The sequence below is a fragment of the Rana temporaria genome, chromosome 9 (assembly GCF_905171775.1).
Source record: "Rana temporaria chromosome 9, aRanTem1.1, whole genome shotgun sequence".
Classification (NCBI taxonomy): domain Eukaryota; kingdom Metazoa; phylum Chordata; class Amphibia; order Anura; family Ranidae; genus Rana; species Rana temporaria.
This window is the reverse complement of record NC_053497.1, coordinates 142,519,075-142,529,522: the sequence shown is the minus strand read 5'-3', so window position 1 is coordinate 142,529,522 and position 10,448 is coordinate 142,519,075. Positions and strand designations below refer to the sequence as shown.

Here is a 10,448-nt window from a genome sequence, read left to right as displayed (position 1 = left end):
GCATATATGTGTGCTCCAAGAAACGCACCTTATGGGAAGCAGAATCCTCACTCTTAAAAAACCCTGGGTGGGCTACCATTATCTCTCTACACATTCCAGCATTGTCAGGGGGGTCAGTATCCTGGTGTTAAAATCCCTTCTGCCTCCTGGATCTGGCTCTAGACCCGGATGGCAGGTATGTCATCATTCATGCTAGGATCCACTCCATGACATGGACCATTGTGGGTCTATATCTACCTCCACTGGCCTCCTTGCTGTTGCTGAATCAAATCACCAGCAAGATGGCTGAGTTTGCCTCTGACAACGCCGTCATCTTAGGTGACATTAATCTAGCCCCTGACTCGGACATGGATAGGTTGATGTCTGTGGGGAACCACTGCTCAGGGCTGGCTGGCTGGGCTGAAACATATGACCTGACGGATGTATGGAGGTGGAGACACCCCCGAGCTCGGTCATTCACGTGTCACTCGGCCTCTCACAGAATGTTCTCTCGCATAGACCTGGTCTATGCGGGGAGCCCACTCCTGCCAAGAGTCACAGATATACAAATACTGCCTAGAAAAGAAAAGGTATTACAACCCATGGATAAAGGATGCTGCACACCCCTGATAGTACTTGAAGAAAAGGAAATTTACCCCTAGGGGCTTTGTGTTGCAGCAAGATGTAAATGATGTAATAGTTTAGTAAAAAAGTATACTCAGACCACGCACCCCTGTTTCTGACCCTGGACCTCTCCCTAGGCCCAGCTGATTTTCGATCTCAGACACTGCTGTGGACGCTCAATTCAGGACTGAGTTGACTGGGTACTGGGTGGCCAACGCTGGTTCAGTGGAGGCCACGGTTGTGTGGGACGCCTTTAAGGCCACGACAAAGGGACATTACCAGGCCATCATTGGGGTAACCCTACGCTGCCCCATCTATATAGTATTCCGGACCCTTCTCTATGGGCAAAAAAGGGAATCACTACTTTAAAACACATAGGCCCGGATTCACAAAGTACTTGCGCCGACGTATCTCCAGATACGCTGCGTAAGTGCAAATATGCGCCGTCGTATCTATGCGCCTGACCCACAAACTAAGATCACCTAAAAACAGGCTTCATCCCACCGACGTAACTTGTCTACGCCGGCGTAGCGTGGGCGCATATTTACGCTAGACGCATGTGGCTTGCGCCGTCCTATCTTAGATTGCAATATTTCGAATGGCCGATAGGTGGCGCTTCCATTGCGGTCGGCGTAGAATATGTAAATGAGTAGATACGCCGATTCACGAACGTACGCCCGGCCGACGCAGTACTTTTACGCCGTTTACGTTAGAGATAGGCCGCCTAAAGTTAGAGCTTAGCCCTACATGCAATAGTAATGTTAAGTATGGCCGCCGTTCCCGCATCAAAATTCGAAATTTTTACGTCGTTTGCATAAGTCGTCCGTGAATCGGGATTTATGTAGTTTACGTCCACGTCAAAATCAATAGGCCCGTGCGGCGTACTTAGCCGCAATGCACACTGGGAAATGTAGGCGCCCGGCGCTTGCGCAGTAATGAAAACGTCAAAAACGTAAGGTCAAGCCTTATTAACATAAAACACGCCCCCTTACACACATTTGAATTCGGCGCCCTTACGCCCGCCCGCTTTAGGCTACGCCGCCGTAACATAGCAGGCAAGTACATTGTGAATCATGTACTTGCCTCGCTAACTTACGGCGGCGTAGCTTAAATGCCTTAAGCTACGCCGCCGCAAAGTTGCGGCAATGTATGTGAATCTACACATTTTTCTCTACATGATACAGTCAGCACAGCTTGACTATAGTAAAACGAAAGGCAGCCCCTAGTTTGTTAAAATGGCTGAACTTTTGTTTTTCAATTTTTTTTTTGTAAAACTTAAAAAAAAAAGACTGTGTGGAGTTATTATGTCAGTAAGTATGTCAAGCTTGAAAATTGCATTCACCTGCAAAAAGGTAAAAAAACGGAATACCCAAGGCTTGGTTCACACCTCTGTGTGTGGCTATAGGAATCGCGGCAAGGTACTTTGTCAAAGCACATGCGCGTGAAACACGTCGTCATGGCAACAGACCAGCCTGCATTCCACAATGGTTCTCTTGGCGTCCATCTCGACTCCACACTTCCTATTGTCACAGTGACGCCATTCGGCACGCTGGTGTGTCCTGGCTGGACTCCAAGGATAACAGCCATCCATACCCCCTTGGCATGGTTATTGGCGCCCCTCCATGCACCCCTGGTGGCCAGGTTGAACAAAAAAATTACTCATAGTGTGTATCAGGCTTAGGGGAAGTCCCATTGCAAAAACAGTGAAATGCCTTCAAAGCAAGGGAATCCCTGAATGTCATCCAGGCCACCAGAGCTAGTGTCTGTATTGGAAGATTTCTTCTCTATTCCTGTTCTGGTGACAACCCAAAATTTGGGATTTTATTGCACTTTTAATCTCAGTGATAACAGTAAACAAGTCCAGTCGAGAGGGTGAATCTCCCTAACAGGGACACAGACAGCAGTAAAAACCGAGAGCTAACAAGTCCTCTAATCCCTTTCTAGTCTATCCAGTCTAAAAAAAAACAACAAAAAAAAACCAAATGTCTTTTCTGCACTCTACCAAATCCCAACAATCACACACCGGTGGTTTAGCAGCTTTGAACCTTGAAGCGCTCAGAGCTGAGTGGTTTGGGGTGTACTCACTACAGAGTTCATCAAGGAAGGGAAGTTTCCTGATATTCTTCCATTCTGCATCTAGTAAAAGATTACAACTCCAATACTGAGAGATGTAGAAGAAGAAATATGTCTGAGTTCAAAACTAGTTGAAATTAATGCCCATTTTCTTACCAACTCAATCAGAATTGCTTCCTTCTATCAGATTTCCTGCCCTACATTAGAGCAAAAGACCTGTCACAAGATTATTGTTACAGCAGCATTACAAACTGTCACACCTTACAGGGACTTTAGATCTGTCACTTTAAGATTGAATGTGCCATCCATTAGCCCTGCTAAGAAGGACTAAAGACACCTAGTCTGCCATAAACAGAAGTGTACCCCTTTCAGCCAAGTGTCCTCTCTGTAGTTTATATGCATTAGGTGCCTGGTGGCGGTTAAAGTGATAAAGTCGTTTTTCAGAAAGGGGGCTCCAGTATATCCAATAAGTTGGCAGAAGCAGCATCCTAGCCTTACAGCCTGGACTGGGCCTAACATATTAGGAGCAGTTAAGGTGTCTTCTTTCATTTTGCGATTTGCACTAGGAAATGACAACTGTAAAGGTTTTGGTTTTACAACACCTTCACATTAATTTGTTTCCAGTTTATATAGAAGCGTTTTTCGTTTCCTGAAATTGTAGCATCAGGTTACGAATGTAGTAATCTGCAGAGGTGAAGAAGCATTTTATTTATTACAGCACTGTGGTTCTTAGGATTAACCTGTATTGGAAGTACTCCTTGTGTCTGTGAAAGCTTCTTACAGAGTAGGAAAAATATTGACCCCTTACACAATGCTGCAAGGTTAATTACAAAAAGGATTATTGAAGCCCAGACACCTTTTTCCAGAATAAATAAAGTTGGGTTCACAAGAAAACCATCCATATAAAAAGATACAATTTATCTGTTGAACAAAGGTATATTTTTGTCCAAATCATTCAATTTTAAAATTCTAGAAGTACAATGGATTCTTCCATGCTCTGCCAGTTAAAATACGCTAGTCTGACCTCTTGTGCTACATTGCATTCCACAGCATTTTGAACCTTAAAGGAAAACTAGCCAGGATAAAAATCACCAGTAAACTTACATAATATCAGGTTATGTATTCATTGATATTTCTTTATGAGCTGTACATGTCCCCTGAACTTAACGGTCTTGGCAGTTGGATATTCATAAAAAACATGGTGGCTGTTGTTTTGAGAAGAGGGGACCAATGTCACATTATCTACACTTTCTAGAGTGGATAGGGGTTATTACTACACAGGAGCAGCATCATGTTGCAGGGAGGATTCATGTCTTATTACAGATCAAAAATGTTTTAGCACATACATTTTCCTTCTAAATGGTCATTTCAAAAACAAAGCAAGCACAAACAGGTATAGAGTTTTACTTCACATGGTTATTACTCAATGTTCTGCCTTATCTGCAGTTCTAATTTCAAGAGTCCATCTAAACATAAAGGTGCCCATATAACACAATGGGCAATTTGACATGCAAGAGCAATCTAGCCTTCCCCAGGTACCAACAAAATACGAACAGTCCATAACCCTTGTTTTTGTTATGGAAGACATTGGCGGAGATGTGAATGTATAAATCCCAGTGCCTTTTTTTTGGAGGCTGTTGGAAAATTTGTTGATGAGCTGCAGTATCTCAATGCTAGTTGGTCACTAGATCCAGCTGTCTTCCCATGCCTGTTGGTACCTTTAGACAGAGAAAAGACATCATTTACACATGACTAACCTTGTCCTTGTGCAAGTCACTGTGATTGTGATGTCACTGAATATGAATGGAGGGAAATTAAGAAGTAGCAACAGGTGGTTGTAGGGCCGCCTCATGATCCCTTAAATCAAATGATACAGTAATCTTTGTAATTCCTGTTGCTACACTATTGAGCTTAGCTGATCCAGCTCTCTTCTGTTGGAAGGTTACTGGTATTGGTTATTGCCACATGGCTACATCCTAACACAATGCCAAATAAGGGAAGATAACAGTGTAGAAAAAAATCTCCTTTCAGGTAGTATTTTATTTAAAACTTTCTGAGATTTATATATAGAAGGCAAGCAAGTTAAGCACATCCCAAGTTGCTTGACATGTTTTGTCTGTAAAGACCGTTTTTAAATTTGCTAGTTTTAAATAGAATGTGAATGAGTTCTTTTTCCTGTCTGTATGTGGCTATTAGAATTTTTTCCCCTCACCTTCTTCGTTGTCATGGGGACAGGAAGTCAGCAGAATCTCTCACATACAACAGTGAAACCTGACTTAGGCTGGCCATACACCAGTAGAATTGTATTCATATCTTTGTGTGGAAAATTCTGAAAATCGTTTGCCAGGGCCTTTTATGGTACCATTATAGATTTGACAAATTTCACTTAGAAAAAAAAAACAACAACATGTTTGATCACCATGTCAATGTTTTTAATTCTACATTCAATTTGAGATGCACATATGCATCACAATAAATATGATTTTTCCCCGAATTAAGGGCCAGATTCACAGATATCTGCGGCGGCGTAATGTATCACCTTTACGTTACACCGCCACAAGTTTTCAGCGCAAGTGCCTGATTCACCAAGCACTTGCGTGTAAACTTACGGCGGTGTAACGTAAAGCCGTCCGGCGCAAGCCCGCCTAATTGAAATGGGGCGTGTACCATTTAAATTAGGCGCGTTCCCGCGCCAAACGATCTGCGCATGCTCCGTGTGAAAATTTCCCAACGTGCTTTGCGCGAAATTACGGCGCCCCAACGTATTTTTTGAACGGCGACGTGCGTTACGCCGTTTCGTATTCCCGGACGTCTTACGCAAAAAAAATTGAAATTTGAAGCGGGAACGACGGCCATACTTTAACATGGCTGTTCTAAATATAAGCCATGAAAAAGCAGGCCTAAGTTTGCGACGGGAAAAACCGACTAGCGACGACGTAAGAGATTGCGACGAACGCGCGTATCTTCGTGGATCGCCGTAATCAGCTAATTTGAATACCCGACGCTGGAAAACGACGCAAACTCCACCCAGCGGCCGCCGGAAAATTACACCTAGGATCCGAAGGCGTACGAAGCCGCACGCCTGTCGGATCTTAGCCAAAAGCCGTTGTATCTTTTTTGTGAATTACAAATAAAGCTACGACGTGGCAAATTTGAAAATACGCCGGAGTATCAGTAGATACTCCGGCCTATTTCCTCTGTGAATCTGGCCCTAAATCCACATTCACAGTTAACATTTCAAAAAATATGTATCCTTCAATTTTCCAAAATGTGACCCTATTAACTATTGGAAAATGGAACATTATGAAAACAGATAATCTTAATTAAACAGTATACAGTGGGGATCGAAAGTTTGGGCACCCCAGGTAAAAATTTGTATTAATGTGCATAACGAAACAAGGAAAGATGGAAAAATCTCCAAAAAGACATCAAATTACAGATTAGACATTCTTATAATATGTCAAAAAAAGTTAGATTTTATTTCCATCATTTACACTTTCAAAATTATAGAAAACAAAAAAAATGGCGTCTGCATAAGTTTGGGCACCCTGCAGAGTTAATATCTTGTACTGCCCCCTTGGCAAGTATCACAGCTTGTAAACACTTTTTGTAGCCAGCCAATAGTCTTTCAATTCTTGTTTGAGGTATCTTTGCCCATTCTTCCTTACAAAAGTCTTCCAGTTCTTTGAGATTTCTGGTCTGTCTGTCACGCACTGCTCTTTTAAGGTCTATCCATAGATTTTCAATTATGTTGAGGTCAGGAGATTGTGAAGGCCATGGCAAAACCTTCAGTTTACACCTCTTGATGTAATCCCCCGTGGATTTTGAGGTGTGTTTAGGATCATTATCCATTTGTAGAAGCCATCCTCTCTTTAACTTCAGCTTTTTCACAGATGGCATCAAGTTACCATCCAAAATTTGCTGAAATTTTATTGAATCCATTTTTCCTTCTACTCGTGAAATGTTCCCTGTGCAACTGGCTGCAATACAACCCCAAAGCATGACTGATCCACCCCCATGCTTAACAGTTGGACAGAGGTTCTTTTCATTAAATTCTGTGCCCTTTCTTCTCCAAACGTACCTTTTCTCATTCCGGCCAAAAAGTTATATTTTAACCTCATCGGTCCACAGAACTTGTTTCCAAAATGCATCAGGCTTGTCTATATGTTCATTTGCAAAGTTCAAACACTGATTTTTGTGGTGAGGACGTAGAAGAGGTTTTCTTCCGATGACTTTTCCATGAAGACCATATTTGTACAAGTATCTCTTTATAGTGGAATAGTGTACCACAACTCCAGTGTCTGCCAGATCTTTCTGGAGGGATCGTGCAGTCAAACGTGGGTTTTGAATTGCTTTTCTCACAATCCTGCGAGCTGTTCTGTCTGATATTTTTCTTGGTCTTCCAGATCTTGCTTTAACTTCCACTGTTCCTGATGACTGCCATTTCTTAATTACATTCCGAACAGAGGATATTGACATCTGAAAACGCTTTGCTATCTTCTTATAGCCTTCTCCAGCTTTGTGAGCGTCAACTATTTTCAGTTTCAGTTTTCTAGACAACTGCTTAGAAGAACCCATGGTGCTGATTTTGGGGCAAGGTCAGATGAGTCTGGGCATTTAAAACCTTTGAGATTAACATCACCTGGTCTTCCCAGACGATGATTGAGAACAATCCATGACACTGGCAGGTCTCAGCTTTGAAAAGGGGGCAGTGCATGCTATAAATTCTGCAGGGTGCCCAAACTTTTGCAGACGCCATTTTTTCGTTTTCTGTAATTTTGAAAGTGTAAATGATGGAAATAAAATCTAACTTTTGTTGACATATTATTAGAATGTCTAATCTGTAATTTGATGCCTTTTGGAGATTTTTCCATCTTTCCTTGGCTTTGTTATGCACATTAATACAAATATTTACCTGGGGTGCCCAAACTTTCGATCCCCACTGTAGGACATAAGAGTTTATTCTTTGACCATGGCTTATATGCCACTACCACCAGGTAATTGAACACTGGCAAAAGCTTTTCTGGGAACCTCTGCCCAGTGTAGCCATATAATCCTGCTCACTCCAAAAGACTCAATTTTTTTTCTAGTATGCTTAGGTGATGGACTGTTTATTTTTCACTATTTGATACTTCTATCAAGATCTGACCACTTATTTCTTGCAATAACAGTTTCAGGATTAGTTACCTGCGATGTACCTTTTGGGAACTGTACCCTGATTCTGCAAGAGCAAGGCTAGCCTGTAACGTTTGCTTTGGCCACTGGGTCCTGCTCTTTCTACTCACCTTGGTATGTGATGCAACAAGTGACTTAGTCATAGGGTGCTATACATGTGCAGGGTCATGGTCCATTCTTTTTTTTTTTTTCTTTTTCTTTCCATGATCCATTCTAATGGCACTCAGATTCTGAAGACCCCTACTGATTCTTGGCTACACATATCTTGTTGGATATGTAGTAGATATTACACTATATCCTTTTACCCTACAAGATATACCACAGTGCTAAGCACAAAGCGCTATAGAAGGCACAGATTATGGGGTAATCTACACTTTTATTTATTTTCCCCTTGAATATTACTTGAATATTGCATAACAGATGTACCTTACTGCTTAAACCACCCTTTTAACCTGATTAATGAGACCACACTGAAATTGGAGTAGAACAGGCCATAGCAGCCTTATTTATTAAACAAATACTTTTTCAAAATGAACATAAACATCTGTTATCAAAACCCATCAGTCCATCCTAGCGTTGGTCTTTGCAGGAACCTCAATTACCATTTTGTAAATACTGCACTGCGGTACCTCTCAATATGATCATGGGCCTCAAGCCGACAGGCTGGCTCAGGGACAACCACTGACCGCAGTCCACCCGTTACCAAAACATTCCAGCTACACCTCTGTTAGCGGAAATACCACCCTCAGGACCCATATCACCGATAGGTCCTGAACTCTTCCTTCCCGAGGTATCTTCCTTCACCCACAAAGACCAACACCCACCACTGCCACGACACCTGGATCACAACGTCCCTGTCCGGAGAAAACACCACAAACAAACCAGACAAAAAATAACAAACAAGGGGGGAGGGGTGAGCAGGATACTTTCCCTCACGCTGTGGTGACCTGGGGGAGGGGTCAACTTATTTTACCTACTTCTGCCCCCTCTCACTCTACTTCTCCCCCAATACAAATCCTTCTACTATTACAGCCTTTAGTCTGTTGGGAATCTAGACTTTGCAATATTTGCCCACTCTTGTTTGCAGAACTGCTCAAGCTCAGTTAAATTTGACGGTGACTGTTGACTGCAGTCTTCAAGTCATTCCTCAGATTTTCAATGGGGATTAAGTCTGGGTTCTGACTAGACCATGCAAGGACGTTCACCGTTTTCTCCTTTAACCAATGTGTGGTCTTTTTAGCTGTGTGCTTTGGGTCATTGTCATGTTAAAAGGTAAACCTTCTTCCCATTGACAATCTTTCTGGCAGGGGGCAGCAGATTGTCCTCTAGAATTTGACTATATTTTGTCCCATCCATTTTTTTTCTAATCTGTCAGTCCCTGCTGCAGAGAAACATCCCCATAACAGAATATTACCACCTCCATGCTTTACTGTAGGAATGGTGTTATTTGCATAGTGAGCTGGATTGGATTTCCACCAGACATGTCATTTGGTGTTAAGGCCAAATCATTAAAGTTTGTGTCTCATCTGACCATAACACCTTTTTTGGCCTGGCTTTTTTCTTGTCACATGCACACAATGACCACTCTTTGTCATACATTCCTGCAACTGCTTCAGAGTTTGCTGTAGGCCTCATGGAAGCCTCTGTGACCAGTTTCTTCTTGACTCTTTCATCCGGTTTGCAGCGATTTCCTAATCCAGAGAGGGTCTGTGTTTTACCAAATGCCTTCCACTTCCTAATAATAGACTTCACTATGCTTCTAGGCCAGTGGTTCTCAACCTTCTTGTGCCGTGACCCCTTGATAAAATTTCCCAAGTTGTGGGGACCCCTAACAGTAAAATTATTTTCGTAGTGTAGGTTGTCAGCACCCAAGGCAAGACAAGAAATGTGCGTCCCCAAACCCAAGGACATTTAGTGCTCCCTGAGTCCCTTCCACTCGTACAGTATTAAAACCCCTTATGGTACATTTTGGGATGTACCACTCTTCCTCTTTGATCTTCTTTCTTTCCCTTTTATCTCTCTCTATCCTAATTTCAGTTTTTCCCCCCCATCCCTCTTTAGCTGTTTTTCTTGTTCTTCCTCTCCCTTTTTTTTTGTTCTTCCCCCTGTTTTCCTCTCCCTTCCATGTATTCTCTATTTTTATTCCTTCTCTCACTCCTTGGTGGGGGGAATGGGATGAGTGGTAATGCTGGGGGGAGTTCTGATCAGCCAACTTAGGTGCTCTTGATCAATGTCATCTGCTGATCTGAGAACTGTAGTGGGGACTTTTAATGGCAACTATAAATCACAGGGAGTGTTACTCCCTGTGTCTCTGACTTTGTGGTGTCTCTTGGCAGTGATACCTATGCTGAAATCAGGAGATAGGGTCTCCTCCAGCCCCTCCCACTTCACATACCTCACCAGTCAGCTGATCTCTAGTCTCTGCTCCCTAGCCATGCCGTGAACTGAATGGGCGGCTGCGATGAGGCTGAGTGGGTGGCCACAGGCTCCACAAACAGCCCTGCTGGGTCGCCGCAAAAAGGCTGGGAGAGTGGTGTGGGCTTCAGGAACAGCCCAGGATTCAGTGACCCCTGGCAAATCATCATTTGACCCCCGAG

The 10,448-nt window shown here is 42.9% G+C and overlaps 1 long non-coding RNA gene across 1 annotated transcript; it reads right to left on the bottom strand.

The window, feature by feature from the left end:
• Window positions 1-3,781: 3,781 nt before the first annotated feature.
• Window positions 3,782-5,039, bottom strand: LOC120914483. Its single transcript, XR_005743688.1, has 2 exons — window positions 4,889-5,039; window positions 3,782-4,394 (listed from the first exon to the last, which is right to left on the bottom strand). It is a non-coding gene; the product is annotated as an uncharacterized LOC120914483 (long non-coding RNA).
• Between the last annotated feature and the right edge of the window lie 5,409 nt (window positions 5,040-10,448).